This window comes from Python bivittatus, unplaced genomic scaffold (genome assembly GCF_059951505.1).
Source record: "Python bivittatus isolate LINGU-HERP-01145 unplaced genomic scaffold, Pbiv_v1 ctg000120_np1212, whole genome shotgun sequence".
NCBI classification, from domain to species: domain Eukaryota; kingdom Metazoa; phylum Chordata; class Lepidosauria; order Squamata; family Pythonidae; genus Python; species Python bivittatus.
Window position 1 is genome coordinate 5,861,829 of NW_028277037.1, and position 26,342 is coordinate 5,888,170.

Genomic DNA, 26,342 nt, shown 5'->3' on the forward strand with positions numbered 1-26,342 from the left:
ACCAGAAAACTGCATGTAATTTCTGAGTACACAAAAGCTTATTTCAGGCACTATGTTCCCAAGCAGAATTCACAACACAAGGAACCCATCAACATGCCCTCCCTCCAAGTTATGCTGGTAATGGCACTGAACAGCTAGTCCCTTGAAACGAGGGTCACCTTAAACTAGATATATCAGGTAGTCCTTGACTTACGACCACAATAGAAACTGGAAAATTCATCGTTAAGTGGTACAGTCATTAAGTCAGGCATCATGGGACAACACCTGATTTTACAACATTTTTGCAGCAGTCATTAAGTGAATCACCACAGTCATTAAGCGAATCACATGGTCATTAAGTGAATCATGCAGTTCCCCACTGATTTTGCCTGTCTGAAGCCAGCTGGGAAGGTCACAAATGGCAATCATGTGACCCTGGGATGCTACAATGGTTATCATAAATACATGCCAGTTGCCAAGCACCCAAATTTGGATCGCGTGACTGCAGGGATGCTGTGATGGTCATATGTGTGAGGACCAGTCATAAGTCACTTTTTTCAGCACTGTCATACTTTGAATGGTTGCTAAACAAATGGTTGTAACTTGAAGACTACCTGTACTAGCCATATATGCACAGCAATTTAAGCCAGATTAAGTTCATGTCCAGTGCTTACTGTATTTTGTGTCTCAGTAAAAAGCATATGTCCAACTGTAGCATATACATCAGCTCATAGCTACTCATATATATTTGAAAGATATACATTAGAAAGATATAATATCTGGGTAATCTTAAACTTCTTTTAACAGTGGACTGCCAAGGATTTTCAGGAAAGATCTTGATAAAAATTCAATGAATTTTATTAGCTGCAAGATCTGCTGATGTAAATTGATAGCAATGGAAGAGGGGAAAAAATCTCAATTCAGACTAATAATAATAATAACAATAATAATAATATAAAAAACTTCAGGAATGCAGAAAATGAAATAGGTTAGAATAGCTTAGCTAAGAGTTTCCACAAACCATCATAAAAATCAGACTACTGTATGTTGAATAATGGATGCTCCATAGATGGAAAACAGATGCGGGAATTTCTTAGGACTAAACCCAGGCAATTCTGAAATATTAAAACTGTTGTATTGAGAAATGATAGACTGCACTTGGCAACTTGAGTGGATTGTAATTATTAATACCTAGTTCTAATTCTGAGAAGTTCATGGTGCACAGAAAAATGCTGAGTTAAACCAAAATCACAGAGGATAAAATTTATTAACTGTGATATCAGCACAGAGATGCAAGCAAGAATTAAAGAGGGAAAGTAAAGCAAAGCCTAAGTACATGATCCCACAATATATAATGGAGAATTTCTGTGCTTGTGAGTTTCTCAGAGGCTTCTGGCTAGCTACTTATTGAAATACAATATTGTGCTTGAGGATGTAATTGTTAATTGGTTCAGCCTATTATTTTGCACAGCCAGCGAGTCTGTTTCTAAACTTTATTACTCTGTGCTGTGCAATGAGAAGCAGCATGAGGAACTTTGAGAAGACAAGATGTTTCCTAGCTGGGTACCTGAAAGGAAAACCCAAAGCAAAATTTTCTCTTACCTTTTTAGGAGATGCAGAGATTCCGTAATTCTTAAAATTTTGGAACAGCAACACAGATCTGACTTCTGGTGATTTGCCAAAAGCCGGGCTAGGAAACTATAAAATAACATGATTAGGAAAAGAAAGACTGGTGGACTTGATAATTTAAATTTAAAAAATGGAGGGAAAAAATTAAAGCATATCCTCTTTCTTTGTTTTTGTTTTTGTTCTTTAGTTTTGTTTTTAGTAAATCACTGGAGAATGTGTTGTCAACCAGTAACTTCATTTCCACCTGAAAAAGAGGCGCACACATCTGTCACTCTTTCTGAAGCATAGCCCTTCTGCATTCATGTCCCATCTAACAGCATGCCTCCACTTTTCTGCTTCTTCTAAACATTTCCTCCATAACTTATGAAAGTATAATGGGATCAATCTGCCACTTTCTTCTTCCACATAGAATCAAAGCACATCTTGATTGATGGGATACTCAAACCTTGTACTAGAAGGAATTATGTGTAGAATTCTGACTTAACATAAGACTCGCCCTTTATCTTGATACCCCAGTGTTCTTACAACGTTCAGGCAACATCTATTAACTTTTGCGAAAGAGTTCAAGCAAGCAATTTCTCTAGAGCTTCAGGCAACCCCCTTTGTGTAAAAAGCAACCTTTGCTTAACCTACCCCCACAGTGTGCAAATCAAATGTGTCAGTGAAACATTTAGTTAAAGAAGGAGTCTAACCTGTAGATCAATGTATTCTTGCACAATTCTACTACTGAAATGAGATCAAAGACGTGTCTGTAACAACCCTTCTCAGTATAACTGAGTGTATTGTTAATGAGAGAGGACCATGTCGGGACAGCAGTTTTACCACTGCAAAACCCCATTGTTCCTATTACATGATGGAAGGAGGTTTTGTGAGAATCTATTTAGATAAAGTAACCCTTTTTTCTTTCAAGAAGAACGGAACAGGAAATGTGGCTTTTCATCCTACTGTTCCTCCTAACTTGTCACTCTGACAGTCAAGATAACTTCTCATTCTTCTTTACTGCAGCCACCATCCAGAGATTGCCACTGATTCTGAGATTCCACAAAGCTTCACTTCTAGGATTTGGAGTTTTGCTATCGAGAAATCAGAATTCTTCATACTGTTCTCTTATTTTGTAACATGACACACATTCTGTTGAGGGAAATGTTGGCTTTTTCCTGTTTAGCTGTGCCAAGAAAACAAAATAATATTTTAAAAAGGGTCAGATACATTAGATACCATCTGCATCTATATTATAATATTTATCTCCAAAACACGTCAACTTTTACAATACTTTAACAAAAGCATTTACAGCCATTGCAGAATTTCTGGCTTTTATTGCAAAGTTGTAATCCAGACATTTTTGTCTTCCTCTTGGGTGTTTTTCAGAATTCTTCCAACTTAATTTTCTTTCTATAAACTCCATTAAGTAGAAAAACACGGATGTAGCTATTCAAGGTATTTTGACTGGCGATGCGAGGAACCGCCTCTCTGAAAGCCTCCAAGGAAATTAAAAACAGGAATTGCATTATATAGAAATGATATTACTGCATCTCTGTGTCATAAAATAAGTGGGCCTACTTCCTACATGCCCCAAGAAGCCAGGGTCAGCCACGGTGAAGAGTGCCAAGTTTGCTGATTGATAAACCATGTTTCCAAACACCCAACTGTACTTCCAGGCCAATGAATGATGGCCTTTCATAACAATGGAGATAAGCTAATGTAGCCTTGAGGATATGGTTGTGGGGTGGCTAGCCTTTTCTCTTTCTTCTGGAAAAGAATATGGCCGCACATTCTCTGGGAATAGTCTCTGGGGTTTGCTGCAATATCTTGAAAAGTTATATCCCTTAATGTAATAATGTAATAATTTTTTTTTTCAGAAGATATTTTCCTCCCTTCTGGAAATGAAAGCAAGATTGCACAGGACAGCAAAAGAGGTAATCAACATCTGCTTTTAGCAACCAAGTCCCCAATGGTTCTCCTCTCCTATCTAAGTAATTTTGCCCTCTAAAGCTTTTCGCTAAGACCTGAGCAAATGAACAAAACACCAAGGAAAGCTGCATAAGAGCCTGAGAAAGCAAAGGCAACACAATATTAATCTGCCATTTGAACTGATTTACATCCAAAGTCAGGAATAACATTAAGACCAGCTTTCTGCTGGTCTTGAAAATAGTAGTGTTGGAGATTCTGCTTTTTCTCAGTCCAAATCCTGAAGGATACCAAATTTAAAAATAGAAAAGGGCCAGTCTGACTTTACAAAGCTGACTAAACCTACAATATGCCAGCCAGTTCTTCTATGTATGTAGTTTTATGTGTATCATTCTAGGTGGACACTTCTATGGGCATAGATAGCTCTCATTTTGCCCGCTGAGTGGTGATAACTGTGAGGCCCCTTCTGTGCCGCCACCATTTTCCCTCTTCAGCTGACCCGTAGAAAGGTATGGAAAATGGTTTACCACCAATGCCTTCTCCCCCCATCTATGGAATGTTTTTGCCTGGCATTGTTGCAATGGGCAGGATGCAAAGAGCCAATGTGCTCAATGTATTAAAGCAGCAGAAAAATGGCATGACCAAAACCCAGTGACTTAACTTCTGCAGGGAAGGCGATATCTCAGGAGTCAGGAACTGAATGAAGCAAGGGATCTTGCCAAAGGGAAAACAACCAACCCTCATGCCCTATGAAGATGGAAAGCCGGATTTAATGCTGTTATAAATTAGCAGGAGTGATCAGTTTAAACTCCATGGGCAGGTCTTTTCTTCCATGGGTTCTCCAGTACAAATAGGCTTGCCATTAGGCACACTGAGCCTCCCCACCCACCTCATCCTCATTTGTTTTAGATTCTTGTATTAAGGAAGGATAGAAAAGAATATGCTTTGGTTCTTCCAGCCCAAAGTTTGGAGATATAGAACTTAACAAACATTGAGCCAATTATAAAATACAAGGAGTAGCCATACAGTTTTAGTGTAGGGAGGGTTTTAGTGAGAATTTTCTCTACAAAATCAATGAAACCAAATCTCTAGACATAAAAAGGAATTTCTTGGGAAAAGAAAACTATAGGAAAATCAAGGACATGCAACAATCACACATGGAGAATTTTAAATAATGCAGTCAGTCTAACTAAGCTTGGATACTTGTTCAATGCAGAACATCTAAGCCTCCTGCTTGGATGTTGACAGGCAGGTCCTCTTGTTCTCTCTCCTGTTGAAGATGGGTGGACCATCGAATATCTGGAAAGATTTTGAAGAAATTTAGGGTTCAAGGGACCATGACTATTGCACAACCTTAACAATTACGTATTTATTTTGGAAACTGCTAAAATACTGGGGGGGGGGGGGGGGGGTTGTGCATGAGGAAGGGTTGTTGCTGTGAGTGACCAATATCTTTTTAGACTATTTTTTATTTAGCGTACTTTCATCTAAGGGTGTATACAAAACAAAGCAATCCTCAACAATCAGCAAAGCAATACTTGACAATCCAATATTACATCATTAAATCCCAGAGTTTTTACTTTATTTACTTTATTTTACTTTACTAACAGAAAACATATCATATGATACTACAGCAGTTTCTGCTCAGTTTTGTGGGTTTCCATTCAATTTCATTGCCTGGGACAGAGAAATGCAGTGTCTCAATTAAGTGATAGGTCATTATTTGCCCCTTGTACAGCATAGTAATAAGGACATATGAGCAGAAAATTCAGACTAATGAAGTAACTCATCTCCTTTTATGTCTGGCCTTGGTGGACATTATGGAGCCTACCCAACACTCATGAAGGAAGCTGAGAAGATTGCTAATGTCTGGAATTCCACAAACAGAAGTGCGTAACCACAATGATCAGGGTACTTGAATATTCCCCAACAATGAAAGCTAAAATGTTTGGGACACTTTAGCTAGGAAAGAAGGAAACTAAGGTTGAGGTGCAAAACTCATGCATGGCATAGAAAAGGTGCACAGAGAGAAGTTTCTCCCTCAGAAGGCAAAGCACAGGAGTCATTCAATGAAACTAATTGGAAGGAAAGATAAAATAAAGAAAAGGAAGCATTTCTTCACATACGATAATCAAGCCATGGAATTCATTACCACAGTCATGATGATGGCCACTAGTCTGGGAAAGCTTTAAAATGAGTTTGAATTCATGGAAGACAATCTATCAAGGGTTATTATTTTTAAAGTCTTAATATTACCTCTGGACTGGGGGCAACATGTCTCCAAATACTAGTTGTAATGGAACAATGATGAGAGTGCAGTATGTCTCTATCTCCTGCTGAGAAGGACCCCTGAGGTATCTGGTTGGCCACAAAATGCTGAACTACGATGGGCCTTGGCATAAGCCAGCAGAACGGCTTTTATGTTCTTCTGTTCAAGCCACACAGTGCTGCGTTAAAAAGCCAGATGTAATCAAGAGCTCTGAAGTGAACTTCAGCGCTCTTAATTGCTAAGATCTTGTAACTGAAGCAATTTGAGAATAAACATTTTTGCAAGCATTTCAATCCCCTCCCATCCCCATCAAAGTTGGCATTTCATGGTTGCTAATGCAACCCTTGGCCTAGCTATTATAAATTGTTTTCACAAGCTGCTCCAAGTCCACACCCCCACATCACATTCCCAGCCATTTTTATTGTGTCATGCAGTGCATACAGTAAAAGAAAGAAAGAAAGAAAGAAAGAAAGAAAGAAAGAAACATGCTGTGGACACTTTGTTGTAATTCCAAGTGATGGCTTCCAATGGAAAAGCAAACAAAGCTATTGAAACTGTGCTGGGCGCACAGATCTCCCAGGAAGACACAGCAGGTGCTTTCACCAATGTCACACACATTACAGAAAGCAGACGCACACCAGGAATTTCTTGATTTTTTGTGGGTTGCTAATTGTTGCCTATGATCAAGAATGTGGTAGCTATCAACTAGCCACTGTTGCTCAGGACATGTGCTGTAACCAAGCCCACACTGTGATCCTCATCAAAGAACTGCCAAGACATCTTTCCCAGTTTGGCTTCCAGATCTCAAATACAAACAGCTTTCTATCTTGAGGTCTATTAGCACAGTCAGATCTAAGCAGCTACTATAATTCCTAAAGAATAAAAGTAGCATATTGGGAAGGGGAAAGGTAATATGACTCATTAAAGAATATTTATGTGTTCCCAGTGTGGCAATGAAATGCAGATTACTGGATGATTTAATTATATTTTTGTTTCCCAGATTCTTTGATGCTAACAACATAACATTATTTTCTTTCCTGGATCTCCTGGTTCCAGAACTGCTTGGGATACATCCCATTTTTCCCTCCACCAGGAATATTGCTCTGCATTAAAGTTGAAAGACCCTTCTGTTGGCTAATGTTGGGGGAATGGTAGGTGAATTATTAAAATTATATGATGAATGTTTGCAAATTTGTTAAATAGGCCTAGTGTGCAGGATACCCTTAACAAATTAAGGGTACACCACCTCTGTAAGGTATGGATGGGCACAACTATTTATTTTCCAGCCATGTTACTCCTCCAGCATTCCTGACAGGCAAAAAGTGATCTTTGCTCTGTATATGACTTTTATTTCTTTTCAGTTAATAAACCCCCCTTGACCTCTTCTCTATTAATATGTCCACTGCCTCGGAATCCCAGAACTTATTAGTCATCAGATGGTAAAACAGATTCTGGTTTTGTCCCTGATACTGACCTGGGATTCTTTGAACAACTTCAGAATGAGGCCTAGTAAAAAGAAATGGCTGAAGAAGGCAATTTCCTTTTATTTTCTAAACGCTTTCTTGAAAAAACATAAACATATTTAATTTGCCTTGAGTGTCTGGAAAGCAAAGTACTAGCTTCCTGCTACCTTTCATGCAGAACCTAGAATTATCCTGCAGTCAGTCCCATAAGGAGAGACAATATTAACAATCTCTGGCTAAAATCTCTATCCATATACAGTCGTATTATAGATTCTTTGGAAATGCATAACACAGAGTATTAATATGTTACTAGAGGTAGTCTGTACCCTAAGCATCAAATGCTAGCTTTGCAAACTGTGGTGTGTTGGCTTTGTGATAAGGGGTGTGACTAAACCTTTGGGCTACCCACATGCACGGGTGGTATAGAATTTAGTCTAAAAGAGCTTAACTGTGAGACATTTATAATATCGTTTAAATCTGAAATAACAAACTGTGTGAAGCAAGTCTTTGTCAGTTGGAGAATGAAAAACAAAGCTGTCTTTCAACTGGGCCTGATTAAATAAATATGGGCAGAGAACTAAATGGATTCAATGGCAAATAGAGGCATTTAAAATATTTTCTCAAAGCTGGGCAGTGGAGTTATCTTATTAGACCCAATCTGATATTTTGAACATCTTCTTTCTTTCATTTTCAGAACTACTTTTGAAGTCTTATCCATTTAATTTGTGCATTACTAATTTTGAAAGTGCAGCATGTTCCAAGGAAAAATTAGCTATATAGCCCAGGGGCAAAAATTAGCTCAGCCTACTGGAAGACTTTCTATTGCTGGACAAAAAAATTCTAGTTGGACTTTCCTCAAGCCTTATTAAGTATAATGAATATAGATTATGAACATTCACATTGCTAAGAAAATGTCTTTCAAATACTTGCTTCCTTGTATACCCTAAATTATTAGCACTCAGTTGAGCAAGAAGATGAGTCTTGGAGTCCTGAAACAAGAAGCACAAGTATTGTATCTGTGGCCCCATAATACCATCATTTGTTTTGTTGCAGGGGAAAGCAGAAGAGTTCCAAAAAGATACATTTTATAGTTATTTATTTTTATTGAAGAGATTTATATGGCCATCCATCTTGTAAAACACAACTCTGGGTGGTTCGCAACAATAGTAAAACTAAAAATGAGAAAAAATGAGAAAACCAAAAAAAACTAGGTGCCTCATCTCCCATCCATCAATCTATATCATCCCTGGGCTCCAACATTACCCAATCCCTCTGCCTGGGGGGAAAGCCAGCCTTTTATGACTTTCTAGAAGGCTAAAATGATGGGGCCCTCCCAGATCCCAGAGGTAAAGATAAAGAAATTAGGGTTAGGGTTAAAAAGAATACCCCACTTTTGATTCCAACTCAGATGGTCCTCCCAAATATGACAGTCTAGAGCCAAACATACTAGAATCAGATTAGAGCCCAACATCATAGCTCACCCAAAATGGAGCCCATTGGATTAGATTCTCTTTATCCAGGTATTTTAGAACCTGAACTTCTAGGATAAGGATCCCCAAACCTTTTGTTATTTTTAGAGCATGTCATGAGCCCTCAAAAAACAAAACAAAACCCTGCCACGATGCCTGGCCAGCTATTTATTTGAGGACACAATGGCCATGGTGGAATTGAAGACTCAACCCGCAAGTCACTTTATTGGAGCTGTCCAAGGTGCTGCATTGCGATTTCCTTGCTAGATGCAAAGATGGCTATCACACAACTCAATTTAATAACCTGTGGGGAGTGAATTCTTCTAAGCAGATAAACATGGATCAGCTATCCACCATTAAATAAAAGCAAATACGTGTAGCTGAGTCATCAATTTTTAAAAAATGGAATGTGTTTGACGAGAAATTGATTTTTTAAATAAATAGTTCAATTAAGAAAGGTTTCTGAATATTACAGAAAGCAGTTACACTGAGATGGTATTCTGGGGGTACCCCTTCATATAGTTCCTATTTTAACATTTTATTCCTGGTGACATTAACGGAAAAAAAAAGCTAGGGAAAGCTTCTGAAATTCTTTTCAATTCCTTTGCAACAGCGGCCATAGGAGGGATCTGTGTTTTCTTCTGTATAACAAAGGAACATGTTGCCTCTATATGTGTGTGTTTCTGCTCTCCCCACAGTTTCCACTTGGACATGTTTTTATATATTGGTGCACTAGAAAAGGCAGTGCAGGCTGCATAGATTTTGCTCTGGGTCATGTGACGAACAGATAGAGGTTGGTTTAGAATGGAGAGTCCAACATCATTCTGAGCCACTAACCTATTACTTCTCCCACAAGGATCCATTGGGGAATGCTTTTGTCCCTCCCCTTGCAGATCCCAGCTGCATCTGGTTCACTTTTGAACCTCATGTTTCTTTTGCCAGCTTCTCCCCCTCCAAAAAATATTGTTCAGTTTTCAGAGAGTTATCTTGCTCTCTGTACAGACAGGCAAACAAACAGAAAAACAGGAAGAGTCCCCACCCCTTTTGTATAATTTGTTTCCAACATAGCATTTGGATGGAGAAAAAGAAATTAATTAAAAATGCAATGAATACCTCTTGGTTTAAGCTGTTGTATCTTTTGGGCTTTGGTGCCTTAACCAGATCATGTTAAGAATGAGTGGCTATATGGCACAATATCTATGCTTGGTTAGTGTTATTTTGCTTGCTTCTGTTTTTGTCTTTTCAGTGGCTTAGCATAATGTAGCAGTACATTTGTTTAGTTTACAGTTCGGTGTATTTAGATGAATCTGTGCAGCGTGCTCTGCCTTTTCTGGTGTACCAATACATTAAAACATGCTTAATTCACTAATCAATCTGAGCGTGTTTTGTCAATGCAGTCTTGCAGTATTAAATTACAGTTAAGTCTGCTTGGCTGTTCAAAATATCACCCTGCCTGCTGATTTCCTTTAATTATAGTTTGGCCTTAGTGCCTTTTATGACACTGTTTGATTAGAAACTCCCACCCTCTAGGGGGATGGAACAGAAGATCGCCTTATCATATCTGAACTGTGTGGTTTGCATTTTTTCTTTCCTATTCCTTTGGGGGTTGGGTATGACTTCAGATAGGAAGGCATGTTAAAAAGAAACACATGACATTTTCTGTTCACCTCCTTTCATATCTCTTTATTAGAAGAAGGTGAATAATTTGGTATTTTCCATTACATAAAGTAAATATTTTCTATTGCTGAATGTTTTGAGTGGACGAAACAAATAGAAGTTCTCACTGAACTAGAAAGGCAAAAAGAAAGCATATCTGGTTTGTAAAAAGGCTCAGTCTGTTAATTATTTAAAAGGAAAAAATACTGCAAACGCTAGCGCTCAGATGCTTGTATGTGTAAATATCGTTTCTAATTAAGAACTCGTTCTAGAGTGAAGAAAGAAATTTACAAACTGTGACATTCCAGGAAAGTTGCGGGTCACACTTCTATTTTTTAATAAATGGTAGCTCACTCAATCAGCTTCCCAGAAGTCTTAAGCTAAATCCATAAACCTGAAACTTAACAAAGGGCTCCATTCATAAAAATATCAGGATGGATGTTCAAAACATATTTCATTTTAATGAGAAATATGGGCCAAAAATGATGTTAGAAGCTGAACTCTTCAACCATATAAAAGCACTCTTCTTTATTAACAGATACGTAACTTGCCACTGAGCCTTTTAAAAGGTGAAAAGAGGGAATCAGATTGATTAAGAAGTGCTGGCCTCCAATATTCAGAATGTGTTGTGGTTTGAACTCTGGTCCAACCTCCTTATTTGAAATCCATTTAAGGAACTTGATTAAATCTCTGCTGAAGTCAAACTTTCCCCATTGATCTGAAGGGTGATGGGTCAAAAACATGCATGAGATTAGGTAAACAAAATTAAAAAGTATTTGCAAGATTTCAACATAATGTATACTGAAACTGTGACAAATATGTGGAACATGCCAGGAGAAGGTGGGTGGTGGCTAGTTCTCTTTGTTTCTTGGCTTCACACTGATCTGTAATTTATGGCAAACCAGAATGCTTCTCATTGGCTACTCCCCATAGCCTTCAAACTTGCAACTTTATTTTATCTATTATATAGGGAGCACTGTACGAATACCAAGATCCTCTTAAAGTGTAGAACCAGAGAATCATGACATCAAATGTTGGCTATGCAGTCTTATAGAATGCTGCAAAAAAGGAGGATGGATGTTATATGTATCCCAGGAACCACAAATCATTCACCTCTGTATTACTTTTTCTCTTTTACCGTTTGCTTCTGTGCTTCTCAAACATTCGTATTTGGTTTTTTAATGCTTGCTCTAATCACTTTGTCACCCACTGAAACAAGGTAGAAGGAACAAGGTAGAAGGAAATCAAATAAATAAAGGGGAAGATCCGATTGATAGTGAAATACTTTCAAATATTGTACGTTATGCGCATGCCAGTGAGGGATAACCATGCTTGTGGAACTGAGGACTAAATAATCTAGCTTCAGAATCTGACAGGAAAATGCTTGTTTTGAAATTATGATTCTTTGACATTCTTGCAATGTAGCACTAATGATCTCTAAACAAAGCAGGTGTGTTGGTCTTAAGAAAAATGGCAGAATCCTTTTTGAGTTGATTGACTGATTGTTGGCTGTGTTACTATTTTCAGAAGTTAAGTATAACTTAAATATAACTTCTGTGTGTGTGTGTGTGTGTGTGTGTGTGTGTAGATAGATAGATGATAGCTAGGTGATAGAGAGACAGAGAGATAGAGATAGATAGATAGATAGATAGATAGATAGATAGATAGATAGATAGATAGATAGAGATAGCTATAACCACTGGTAATAAAAAGAAAGCGTCAGCCTATTTCTTTGAAAACAAAAAGTTTCTTACAATAATAAAACATCCAAGCAATATATTCAAACAATACCAATTGTTCATAAAATGTTAATCATGGAAAAGAGTAGTTCACATAGTAAATCACAAAGATGTATCTTAGTAAGAAGATATTCATCATTTTCTCTCGCCTTATGTGTGAATTTATTTCTTCTACTTAATCTATTCACAAAAGACGTCCCAATAATTAAAATTAAAGGCTCTTCTATTCCTTATGTAACTCTGTGTGAGTTTAAATATAGCAATCTCTCACCACTTCCCTTAATATATAAACTGTATCCAGATATAGTATATTAAGTAACCAACTGGGAAAGTTTCGCTTTCCTTAAATATACTGCAAAACTACTTTAAATGTTTCCTTGGCAGAGCTGAGACCTGAAATTCGACCTTGGATTTTTTTTTTCCCCTCTATCATTGCACTCAAGGGTTTGATTAGTCTAAAAAGGATTAACCAGGACCCATTTAAAGGTTTTCTCAGATGCATTATGTAATTAATGCATTTAACTACATGGCCAAGAAATGCTACCGGAGACCAACTGTCTGGAAGGAAGTTATCACTCGGTTGCCCTGTCCACTTGCAAGTGATGGAAAAGGTTCTGGTATATGGGTGTCCCATGTGTGTGCCATAACTCCATCCAAGGGTTAGGTTTGTACATGACTCATGTTTAAAGACAACACTATAATTGAATAGCCTGCTCTTTGGAAGAGGGCGTGATTCAGTCAGTTTCCATTTTCCTACTTCTCTGCCCAATGGTGGAATATCAGACTTTACAACTAAACAAGGCACACGTGGCCCACGCACGTTAGCCAGGAGACCCGTACTTTATTGTAACCATTCCATTATCGTGCACTGAAGAAAGCAAAAGATTCTGGGGGAAAGGAGAACCCGGGCACATCTCCTTGGTCTAAGGACCAGTTCTTCATTATAATTGCTCCATTGACATGCTTTGCAAAAAGCTACATCTTCCTGTAAAAGATGTTCACAGCAAAAAAGAACCGTGTCATTTTTGCTTGTTCCACTGTTAAGGTTGTGGAGAAAGAAATGTAGAACCCGTTTCATGGCACTGCAGGTAGTTTGGGTTGGTTTTCTGACCAATGTAAGTAAGTAAGTTGATTGTTGTAACCACAGGTCATAATATAGGAATACCATAAAATACAATAAAATAGTGAAATTATAAAATAGAACAGAATAATTCTATTAGTAGAAGAAGATGTAGAATAGAAGAAATAGGGTAATAGAAGACCCGTTAGATGTAAAAAGGTTACAACAAAATAAAGCCAGAGCTATAATTAAGAACTTAAATATTTCTTTCCAAGTTCAAATGACAGCAGAGCCAAAGTGGCAACTTGGTTGCTGACCATTGGGAACATGTCTGCAAGAAGAGAGTTCAAGTTTTTAAGGTCAGAGCCCTTGAGTTCATCTGCCATTAATAATTTGACCCTGATCTTGTTGTAAATGGGCAGTGGAAGACATAATGAATAATGTCCTCCACTTGACCAACACCACAGGGATAGAGGCATTGTTCGACAGGGAGCTTACAAAATCTCCCTTCAAGATGTGCAGAGGGCATGGTCTGCAGGCGAAGGGATGTTGAAGCCCTTCTCAGTGAAGCACTGGTTATGTTAGCCAGGTACTGGGAGAGGCTTCTTTGTTTTTTATAATGATGTTACCAAGAGGAAAATTTGGATAATTGTACTACAATGGCATCTTTATTAGCCTTCTTTCAAAAAGCCGATCTCTAATATTTCCTCTATTCCAAGGTCTAAGTTCTCCCAAAGATGGGGGGGGGGGGAATACATTTGTAGAATGGGTGACAATAGTTTAGTCCATTGATTCCCAGCTGTGTAATGGAGAAAACAGAGTTTGGCAAGATGGGAGTCATGAAGGCCTTATGGTGCCCCAACAATGCAAGATGTATTCTAACAGTGATGGAAGGTTGCTGCACCTCCATCCTTAAATAGGTGGGGGGAGGTGCCCTGGGGGAGGCCCAAGGTCGTATTCATTTATTAATGAACTACTTCCAATTGGGCAATGATCTTCACATCCTACCCCCAAATTTCTGCCCCATACAGCATCTGGGCTATCACCTTGCCTTGGAATATTTTAAGTGTGGGGCTACAAATTGCCCTCCTTTAGAATTTTTTTTTAAAAAGTCAGAATAGCACCTACTGTATGCTGGGCAGTTGCTAAGACAATAGATAAGTGTGCTTTCTATAAAAGGGACTTCTGAAAGGTGATGCCCAGGTATTTAAAAGAAGGACATTGCTCTATTTGTTGGGCATTAAATGTCCATCTGTGTTTAATATTACTTTTGCCAAAACCTGCTACTTTTGTTTTATTTTAATTTATCTTCAGTTTTCCCCTTTCACAGTAAGTAGCTAGTCTGCCCGGTAGTCTTCTAAGGCTAATCAGTACAGGAAATAAGAGCCATGTCACATTAACATTGAAATTTTCTGTCCATTGAGTGAGGGGGAGAAAAAACTTTGTGGCTTCATGGCCACTACAATATCATTAATACAGATGTTAAACAAGAAGGGAGCAAATAAACAGCCCTGTTTAACTCCTCTCTCCCATAACACAGGGTCTTACAAGGGCCCTTGTGGATTCATTCTTACTCTAGCTGCAATGTCAGTGTGTAGTTCAATAGTCAGTTTAATAAGGCATTTATCAATATCTGTCCTAGCTAGTTTCTCCCATAGTCAAGACCTATCAATGGAATAAAAGGCAGAGGTAAGGTCAATAAATGTGGCATGCAATTTTTTGTATGCCCATTGAAATATTTCTGAATAAGGGCCTTCAAAGTAGCACAGTGATCTACTGTGCTATGTCCTTTTCAAAACCCTACCTGTTCTGGATGAAAAAGTTTTGTTTCTTCCTCCCAATCTTCTAATTTATTCAGAAGATGTCTGGCCTAGAGCTTAGAAGAAACATCTGGCAGATTAATTCGGCAATAATTGTTAGGTTCTTATCGGTTGCCCGTTTTAAAGATTGGGTATATTATACTTTGTTTCCAGGGGGGAAGTGCAACACATGTTTTACCTATTTCTGAGAAGAGCCTAGTGAGGATGGGGACCCACCAGGAATCATTCATCTTAAAGGAGGAATCATATCCTCTCCAGGAGTTTTTCCAAGGGCCAAGTTTGAAATCAGCTGTTTTCACTCAGTTTTTGTAGTCACTCAGGACTGGCCACTCTGCTAGTATGTTTAATTCAGTAGAGACTGTTGTTGGCTCAGTATATGGGCAGCTATAAATGGAGGGAAAATATTGGGTCCACCTTTGTGCTGAGATATATGCATGGGGCAATGTGCTGTGTGTGGAAATGCCATTAGCCACTAATTCCCAAAATTTCATCTCATTATTTTTTTTAATTAATCCAAGTTCCCTCCATTGATCCCTATAGTAGGATCAATTCTTCATCTTTAATCATTCCTTATATTGAGATCAAAATTGGATCAATAACTGAATCAAGGAATCTGTCCTTTCCTCTCTCCTCTGAGAGTTTGTCTTATATTTCTACAGTCTTGGTCATAACATGTCTTGTATTATTCCTTCTAGGATGACAGTTAGTGGTAAGCTGGGAGCTTAGCACACTATTAATTGAACAAAAAATATGATATACATTGGAGCTGGATTGCAGTGCAAGATGCCTTTGATTCAGCATCTGTGTGGTATTTGAAAAAGCAGTGATTTTCTCGCTGAGACTAGGGCTCCATCTGACATGGTATTTAACCTGGGTGATGCCATCAAGATTGTGGTGCCTCACAGAGGTGGCGCGGGGGGGGGGGGGGGCTTATAAGCCAAAAGGGTCAAAATCAAGGATAGCTGATCATTCTCCGTTCTATTGTGAACATAAAGGAGCTAACCCGGGAAAGGAAGGCAGGAGAAATCAAGATGTAATCAATGACACTGACTCCAAATGAGCTTAGAAAAGTATAATGCCCATTAGAACTGTCAAAACTGGAGCCATAGAGACTACACAGCCTATACTTAAAGGCCAGATTCAATAAGGAAACTCTTTATTTGCTTACTAATTTGTCCATATAGGACCAGGGCAAATATCATTCATCCTCTGGACTAAACTGTGTCTTCCTAACATAACTGCTGATATCTTTTGCTGATTCTGGCATTCAAATCACCAGCAAATAGAATATTTGCCTTTGGTAATGTTTGTTCAGCTCTCTCCAAAACAGTTTGCAAGGAGGACCAGACCCTGAGCCATAGATCTGGGTTCCGTCCTGTTGGAAGATAGATGCTAATAGAAAGAATTAACCCAAAATATTTGCTATCTATCTGGACTGGCTGGATATAATCACTGTCTGACCAATCCCTTTGTTGTATAGTTCCTTTCATATCAGCTGAGATCAAAATTGATAGCCCACCACTTGCTCTTCCGTACAAACCCAAGTTAGTGGCAGGGATGTTATATGAGCAAAACGTTGGCAATAAAGGAGAAGAAATATCCAGGCACCATGTCTCCTGTAATTAAATGATATTAAATTCTGACAGGTACTGTTCAAAACAGGTATCCACCAATTTATTGGGCCATTCAGCAATATTCCAAGAAATGGCTTTTATGTAACCGGAAGCCTTAGGACCAAGTCAATTGGTGGCTTTCAAAACGTTATGTTCTTGTCTTGGTGCAAGAAGACATGCTGATGATATTGTAGTGATGTTCTCATCAGAATGGGAATCATTAGCAGGCAGCAACTTTGGACTACCAATTTGTTTGTGGTCTCTGGGCATGGCTGGGTTTGCAAGCTGGAGATCTTGGTTAGGATATACTCTTGATGTAGCAACTTTCTTTTGTCCTCTTTTCTGATCTAGGCCCTCATGATAGTGCAGAATGAAACAAATTCTGTAATGTTTTCTGACCAATGGCTGATCACATTAACAGACTTGGTTGAAGCACAGTGTCAGTGTTCTGTTCCTAGCATTATGATGATGGTCGCTTGCCAAATGCAAGTCATTACAGTAAGAGTTGTTGAAGGGAACAGATTGTCTCAGGAGATGATGGAACTCCTTGTCTTGTAGGCACTTCATCACTGGCCATCTGGCAGGGATGATCAAGCAACATGGGGCACTGAACATACTGTACTACTCAGGGGAATGGACTACATGATTTGCAACTCTTCCAACAAAATATTCTGTGGTTCATGAAACAATCATCAGCTTATAAATATGCATTGGTGAATGTGTCCACATTCAATCAGCCCTGTTGCCCATTTCTTAGAGAACCATTTCACAAGAAGTTTGTGAATTAAGCATCACAACAACCCTGTATATCTCCACTGTAGTTCATTATACCTACTGCACTGTGGGTAAGATGCAGTAATTAGAAATGCTATAGAAATAATGAATTTTAATTCTAATTCATATGCTTTGAGATATTTTGAGACTTAAAGCATTTCAAAAAGCTTTTTATGGGTCTTTCTGTCATCAGAAAATAAGTTAATGTACAACCATTTCCAGAGACTAAAAATAAGGAGTCCCCCTACAATCAACTCATTAACATTGCTTTTATTCCTTGGTTTATTGCCATTTTAAAGGGAATGAAGAGCCCTGATTTGATATGATTTTGCCTTGAAGTGCTTTTTACAACTTCTGCTGATATAATTCAAATGCATAATATGCAGTCATTTTGTAAATTTTAATTGTTTCTATTTTTCTTTTCTAAAGGTAGTGCGGTTGACATAAAACGTCTCCTTGTAATAATAAACTGATCCATACATCCATAAACTCTCACAAGGTAGAGAAGAGAAGCTTTGTTGGAACTTGTGGACTAACTTTTATGACTCATGACACACCCCTTATGTCTTCGAGTTACAGACAGTTAATTGTTGCCATTTGAATTCCCATTAATGAATAACTCCCAATAATTGCATGGCCTTTTCCACTTCAGCTGCAATCTGATAGTTTTCAAAAATCTTAAATTTGAGGATTAGCTGAGAATCTGCACTAGAAAAGGAATGACATAAGGAGGAGAGGTTAATAAAATATATGGCTTCTTAAAGTTAATAAATACCTTGATGGTTCTAAAGTTCAGGTTAATCCTGGGTATATGAGTAGAAACTAATGAATAAGCTCAGTGATATGTATGCCAAGTGAGTCATAAAATAAAGAATTTATGCATGACAAATAAAAGAAAGAAAGGAAGGTGGGAAAGTCCCTCAATTGATTGGTTAAAAATACCAAGCATGTTGATTTATTACCATCAAAATGGATATAACATACAGTCGAATAATAGGGGATCTTAAATTAGGAATTGTAGCAGTTGAGGCTTTACTGAAAACTGATAACAGATTTTTTTTGTGTGGGGGGGGGAGGAAGATGTGACTTTGCATCACAGTTGCACAACAGCTTTCATCATTTGCCTTCCATGAGTCTCTTCCAGGTACCTCTGGATTTCAGAGAGAGGCTTGAAGGAGCAGTGGAAGGCAATAAGAGTAAGAGTTTGGTTCACAAGGAGGCCTACAAGAACTATGGAATGTCCTGAAAATAAATCTTGGATTCATATGCATAGTTTTTTCTTGAAAGCATATATTGGCCAGGACTGCAAAGTGTGAAAAAGCAAGAAGTTAAACCTGCCGAGAAAGCTAAAACAGTAGAATATTCTTGCATATTAAAACTTTCTAATTAAATAGAAATCATACACTTCACTGCTGTTTTAGGACATTGTGACACTGGGTACTGAACTATGGTTGGGTTTTACTATGGTTTCTTGAGCAAGTCCTATTTGCGCAGTTCAAACCTAATGTTGAATTGTACACATTGTAGTTATAGTCACAACTAATGTGTAATAAATATACCATGTTACAGATTAGCAGAACGTGTGGGCCCATCCACTCAAGACAGAAAGGACATTTGTGATAAATTCTCTCACTTAATCGTATTGCTATAACAACAGCCTCTAATTAGTTCATGGGTACTGTAAAACTGTCCATTGTTGATATCAATTTACGTGAGGTTCCTTCGTTATTGCAGAAAGAAAGCAACATTGTTTTAGATGTTCCACAAAATATTACTCCATGGTAAAAGCTTCAGGTGTATCGATTGCTTTGGTCCTGTTGCCAGGATGAAAGAAAGAGGAGGCCAAATTTCTCAGTTAATGTCTCTGATGTAGGACTATATTACATTGTACCTTCATAAACAAGTTGTTTCCAGGGCATGGGACTAAGCTAGTGAAAAATAGGCAAAACATGTGATGTGTGATAGGTATCATTAGTACATAACATGCAATCAAGTCTCACTCGCATGAACAAAAGACTAGTTATATTATTCAGAAGAGGGTTGAAAGTATACATTTTTATGTTAAAGTCATACCAATATGGGCCTGAGTCATAACTGAAGGTTGACTAAAATGAAGACTTTTTTGCATATTTGTCTTCTTTTATCAGTCTGTCCAACTGTGACTGTTACTTACCAGACCACAATTAATAAATCACCATAGTTTGCAATCATCTTTATATGCAGATGGTAATATTGCTAAAAAATGAAGATGGCAAGGACAGGTAATTGGACATGCCAACAATCCATGATATCTCAAGGTACAGCTGGAAAAAGCTTTTCTTTAAAACACAGGAGAGTCACTTTCAATAGTATAGACCAGGATTCTGCAACCAGGTTCTCAGCAAAAGTATGGAGCTGCATATTATTTTATGTCAGGCTTAGCCCAAGAACAACAGGGAAACAGTCCAACCCAGTTCAGTTCCTTTATTGCTTACACCATATAGACAAAATCTTACCAGACAAAATCTGTACTACTGCAACTAGTGGATGTACCCCTGGAGATTCTAGGGAGTGGCTATTTGAAACCTCTTACACTTCCCACACTCCTGCTCTGGACTGTGTTGCCTCTTGTCTCTCTGCCTTTCTTGGAATGCACCCCCTCCTTCCTAAGAACCCTGCTCTCTTCTGCAATCCACCACACTGTATTATTTTCAATGACGCTGCCTGAAGTTGATAGAAAGGACTCAGGTTGATTTTGGATGATGTTGAAGAACATTAATCAACACAGCTCAGTGGTACAGCAGAAGTCCTGAAAACAATTTTTGGTATTCCTAAGGACTACAAAAAGAAAACAACCCTTTCTGAAACCCTGAAAAGGAACTGCCAATTAGGGTAGGCCATACTGAGGTTGATGAACCTTGATAATAAGGTTTGGTTTAGTAGAAGTCAAATTATTTCCTAATGACACAAGAAGGTCTTAAGTCAAACTGCCCAACACCATGCCTTAGAGTACCCAGAGTGATCTAACTATCCAGATGGAAAGGTAGACTAGATAGAACCTGGGGCAATGTTCCACCATGACTTTTCTCACATTCTTATGCTCCTGGACAGGCAACTGTCTTTCTAAATTCAGGATTTATTTCAGGGAGAGCTTTGTAGCAGCCCCAGAGCAATACTAGAAGCCTTGTGCACACTGGTTTACATATGATTAATAATATTTTTGTTAAACATAAAAATGAAAAGTGGATGATGAATAATGATCACTATCATATCCAAGTTGTCTCAAGAAAGAAAAAAAGAATGGAAAAAAAATGACTCTATAACAGGGGTTGGGAACCTATGGCTCGCAAGCCAGATGTGGCTCTTTTGATGGCTGCATCTGGCTCGCTGCCAAATCTTTAATAAAAAAAATAACGGGCGGCGGCGAGACGAGACCGGAGCACCCAGCAGCTCCCCGGGAAAAGGCGAACACGCAGCAAAAGAGCGCGAGCGAAGGACAGACGCACGTGTTCCAAGAATACGCACCACGCAGGCGGAAAGCGCTGCTCAACTGACCCGGAAGTGCTTTTGATGGCCTGCCGGGAAGAAGGAACGTGGGAGATGGCAGGGAGGGGGGCTGAACGCTGATTTCTGATTTCATCCCTTATAAATCTCCCTGGGCGGTCTGAGTGGGGATCCTTATTATCCATAGGCTTGTCTAGTTTTCAGTAAAGTCTGTTGGGGAGATTCTTCATCTGTGTTTCTGTATATTTTAAACCTATGTTCAGAAAAAATTATCTCAACCGCCAATTGACCAGTATGTCTACTTCAGTGTTTGTGTCTTAGCAAAACGTATTATATTTTTCAGTAGGAGCGAAGCTTGGCTATTACAACTATGATTCACTGTAGCATTTAAATGTATCGATCATTTTTATGATCAGCAATGTGTTTGCATGGCTTTCGTACCGAAATGAAAAATGAAAAAACTTCAACCCGCGGACCAGCTGATTGTCAAAACTTGGAACGTGCTTCCCGTCACATACCACACACTGCATCGTGTGAGTATTGCTGTACTGACAATGTTTGGCTCTACGTAAGCATGTGAGCAGTCTTTCTCACATCTCAAGAACATTAAGACCAACCTACGATCACGTTTAACGGATGGAAGTCTCAACGCCTGCATGAAGCTTAACCTCACCACGTATCAACCAGACTACAAAGCCACCAGCAAAACCATGCAGCACCAGAAGTCGCATTAATGGTAAGAAGTACTTTATTCATCACTGGTTAGCAACAGCATAACAACGTTATTAAAAAGAATTCAGAGACTTATTGTACTTTAAAAGTGTTGGTCTTACATAAAATGCACACATTTACTTGTATTTAGTTTTAAACATATTGTATGGCTCTCACGGAATTACATTTTAAATATGTGGCGTTCATGGCTCTCTCAGACAAAAAGGTTCCTGACCCCTGCTCTATAACATCACAACACAGCGAGCTTCATTGATCTTGAAAAAACTAAGCAGGGTCTAATCTAGTTAGTATTTTGATGGGAGACCAGGAAGCAATCTCAGGGATTATACTAGATGGGGTGTCAAAAAACCAGCTCAGAAGAAGATGGCAACCACTTTTATACTGTTGCGAGGAAAACAACATGGCTACATCTTGTCAAGATAAATTTGAGGGAGACTTTAGTTTTAGGACTTTACTGGTAAAGATTACTGGTAAAGATTCCAGGCAGCCATTTTTCAGTCCACTTGATTTTTCTGAACATAACAAGAGGAACTGCTGGCCAGCTTTTCTTCTCCCACAGACGCATCCCAAATGACATTATTCATAATTTGGTAGACCAAGGGCGTCCAAACTGACAGACTACAGTACCTCCCCCTGATTTTACTGCTGTGGTCATAATTTAATTTGTAGTTGCACGATTGAAAAACATATGCTGAAGGATGTTATACAGAACAATCCTTCAACAATGCAAATCACTGCAATTGCTAAGTATCCCAAGATTATTGAACTTTGACGAGCACTTCAATTTGTCACAAAATCTGTCAGCTGCCTAGAAAATCTATGGAAAGCTTTGCTTTTTCCTCAAATCAGCATTGATACAAGTTGGACATAGATCCATTATATGGCTATCATTTTTCATTATGTGGAAGACATAATTATTTAACAACTGGAACAAGACATATATTTATCTGTGTCCATAATGTGACCTATCTACAAGTAGCATGCATGAATCTTTTCCACTTGAAATGCTCAATAACCCTGAGATTATAGATTAGTGGACTTGGATCAAGAAACAGGATCTGAATACTGGTGCTGTTAAGTCACAAAAAGCAGTGTTGTTTTTTCAGGCATGGCTCCAGTTAACCCAATGCTTCTTCTTTCAGGAACTTGAACACACAAGGAGTTGCCTTATACTTAGTCAAATCATTGATCCATCTTGCCCAACATTGGTATACTCACCAGCAGTAAAGGCTTCAGGTAAGAACTTTTCCAACCCCATCTGAAGATATAAGGGATTGAATTTATGTCCTTCTTCATAAAGGCAAGGGACAGAGATCTGCAGCTAGGCATCATGATAGCAAAATCATGACACAACATGATGATGTCACAACACAAACCCTGCTCTTATGTACTTGCATCCTGATGCTGGACACAATAATGTAAGTTTTGAGTTTTGCATTGTGACATCATGATGCACATTTGTCACTTACCATGCTTCTCCAATCTTTGGATGCTTATGAACAGGTGTTACACACTTACTTTTGACTGATTCCCATGATCTCTAAATGCTTCCAAGACTAGGTTTGTGCCTAAACAAACAAACAACAAACAAGCAAAAAGGTTAGACACTGACTGCATAAGTCTCACTTAAATTTCACTGATTGCTGTTCCAAAAGTATTATGGATCCTTAGGGAAATTCTACCTTTGGAGAATTTATTTTGTCATAATTCACTGCTGTGGATTGATGATTCTGAAGCATTCAGATACTAGATCTTTGTTAGGCATTATCTTGGTTATCTATAGCAGATTACTGAAATTCAGTGAAAATACAGGCAGCCCGGTGCAACGGTGAAAGTGCTGGATTAGAAACCAGAAGACCATGAATTCTAGTCCTCCCTTAGGCAGACCAGCCAGCTGGGTAACTTTGGACCAGTTATTCTCTCTCAGCCCAACCCATTTCACAGAGTTCTTGTGGGGAAAATAGGAGGTGGAACATTATGTATGCCGCCTTGAGTTGTACAAAATAAAAGTGGGATATAGATCAATAAAATATTGATATAGATCAATAAAAAATAGTCCATTAATGAAGAGATACCTCCTTCCCTGAAGGTCAGGGAATTAACAAAACATGTTCTTGATCTCCCTCAAAAATGTTGAGTATCCTTACTTCCATTCTCTTTTAAGGCCCAGTCCTATTATTCCAATCTTTTTTTTACTGCATCATCACATTGCTTCACTTGTCTAGGAAGATCTGTTTGACTGGCATATCCAAGAGAAAATGTTATCCCATCCTGTAGGGAGAAAGGAAGATGACCTTGACAGAAATATGCAAGAACCTTTATCTAGGCAAAAGAGGCTGAAACATTTTTTTGTGTGTCCAGAGAAATGAGATTACTTAATTCACTGAACTACAAGAAGGAGGAGAAGATATAGCCCAATCAGACTTGCAAGATTATGTTCTTACAGACAGTCTCAATAAAAGTAGTTTTAGTTTTCCTGTGGAGATGATTTCCTAGTCTACCTGGTGGGGCTGACACATCCTTTAAGTACATTTCATACCAATTTAATTGGACATTTCTAGAAGCTACTTACTGAAATTTACAAATAAAGGATGAAAAGGTACATGGTAGATTTTTTACAGTATTTTTCAGATTATGATTGATCAGCCAGAAAACAATGTTTTTCACTTGTTTTCCTTCTTTTGAGAGTAGACAAATCTTTATATTGCAAGTTTTCTTCTCAGATTTCCTCCATTTACGTCAAAAATCAAACTTCCTCTTACTCATTTCTTTTTTTTTTTAAGTTTAAATTTCTGTTAGTGAGATAGAGCAAACAACCATCTCAATAACAAAATACACTAGTGATTATACAATATACAAGCCTATATAAGCAAACAAGAAACACAAACAGGAAAGGATGAAGGCATTTTTAAAACAGCAAGGGATTTACAAATGCCATGGAACTTTTAGTTTTCCAGTCTATCCTTAGTACATTGTGAATAACTGAATACATGATATCATTTAAAAAGACTACAAATGCTATTAAGCCCTTAAGAGAGCATGAATATCAGCAACCATGATCAAAGCAGTATTAGTCACTGAATGAGATTATAAGCCCCCCCAAATTTATCCATATTGTGAAAAATGTGTTCTGATTTGATAATCCAATAAAACTGAGGACTCTAAATACTAGTTACAGTGGTTTCTTCTGCTATTCCTTTGACACACTAGTTTTCTTGTTCTTTTTCTTTCTATATTAAGACTATTTGAACCATTTGTGCAACATGAATGCCTGTCCCTCTGTCTGTGCATTTGTATGTTAAAAATAAATGTATGTATTTCTTGAACTTGGATGGATATTTGAGCAAATTATTTCTCCGTTGGTTTTTTTTTTAGAGAAACAACACTCTGTTTTTTTTTTTAAGAAATGCAGAACAGGACTACATTTTTAAAAAGCTAATCTTAGAAGCAGCCATTTCCACTTATTTGAAACAGCAGCCACAATTTACTGTGGGAATGCCACAACTTTGTAAACCGTTCCTTGTTGGTATGTGAGGACATCTTTAAGTTTGTGTAGATCTACGGATGAAGGATGGGACGCAAGAGGATAGCTGTTGATCAATGGGTCTCTCTTCTGATAACATCAGCTCTCTCATCTTTACTATGCAAGGCGATGAATTATAGGGATGCTGTGGGACTTATAAATGACCATTTCTTTTCTTATTTAGGCTTCTATGCCTCTGCATCAGACAAGACTCTTGATGACCCACAGTTCCTGTAGACAGTAATTAAGATTAAAACAATTCAAGACAACCAATAATAACTGCAAGGGCTGGTTATTTGTGGGACCGTCTGCCTTTGATTCCTTCTGCCTGATAAGATCTGACAGAGTGGGCACGCTCCAGGTCCTTTTACTTACGGAAGCTCATCTGGTGGAAACCAGGAGATGTGTCCTCTCTGTTGCCGTGCCTGCCCTATGGAACAGCATTCCCCCTTGAGATTTGGATGGCCCTGAACTGGCCTGCCTACAGACCCCTCTGAAGATCTGTTTTCCTCCAGGCATTGGGTTGGGAGATTTTACGTCCCTTTGGACTGTGTGTTTGTTTCTGGTTTGCTTTTGTTATTTGGAGCTCCCTCTGGTACTATATGTGTTATGATATGCAATGGTTTTTTTAACTCTCTGTACACTACCCTGAGCCACATGTCAGTGGAGCAGTTATATAAATTGATCTAATAAATAAAAATATAATAACTAACACAACTCGTTATTGGTATTTATTAGTTTTATATCCCACCTTTTGTGCAAGAGCTGAAGGTGGTTCCTCCTCCTTTTCAGATATGTTGGTTTGAGAGAGAAGGACTGTCCCAAAGTGAGCTTCTGTAGCTAATGGGGTACTAGAACCTGGGATTCCCCACTCCTAGTCCAACAATTATACTGGCTTGAGAATAGAGTCATCATTCCAGTCCATTTTCTAAAGCCTTATGGAAGAGCCAGGTCTTTGCCCTAGTTTGAAAACTTAATAGGGAAGGGGCCATCCTTGCACCTGGAGAAGGAAATTTCTGGTCTCAGTATAGGAAATATCAAAACTTTCAATAAATGCTGCATATTTTGCAATACCCCTACATTGGTTTCTACATAAATGAATGCCTTTAACTGTCCATATAAAAATAATTCCACTTAATAAATAGGGTCATCTGAAATGTCAAAGTGTCATTAGTTCATAAATGAACCTGTTGGGAGGTCAGCCTTTTCAAGATTCATGTAGATG

General features: G+C 38.3%; 1 long non-coding RNA gene across 2 annotated transcripts in view; it reads right to left on the reverse strand.

Annotated features, from left to right (window-relative positions):
- LOC148216595 (uncharacterized) overlaps positions 1-26,342 on the reverse strand; it is a 77,978-nt gene that overhangs the window by 15,722 nt on the left and 35,914 nt on the right. For both annotated transcript variants that reach the window (XR_015795111.1, XR_015795112.1), the window contains exons 3-5: positions 23,742-23,865; positions 23,113-23,162; positions 1,582-4,815 (exon numbers count right to left, since the gene is read on the reverse strand). This is a non-coding gene — a long non-coding RNA (uncharacterized LOC148216595). The remainder of the gene's footprint in view (positions 1-1,581; positions 4,816-23,112; positions 23,163-23,741; positions 23,866-26,342) is intronic.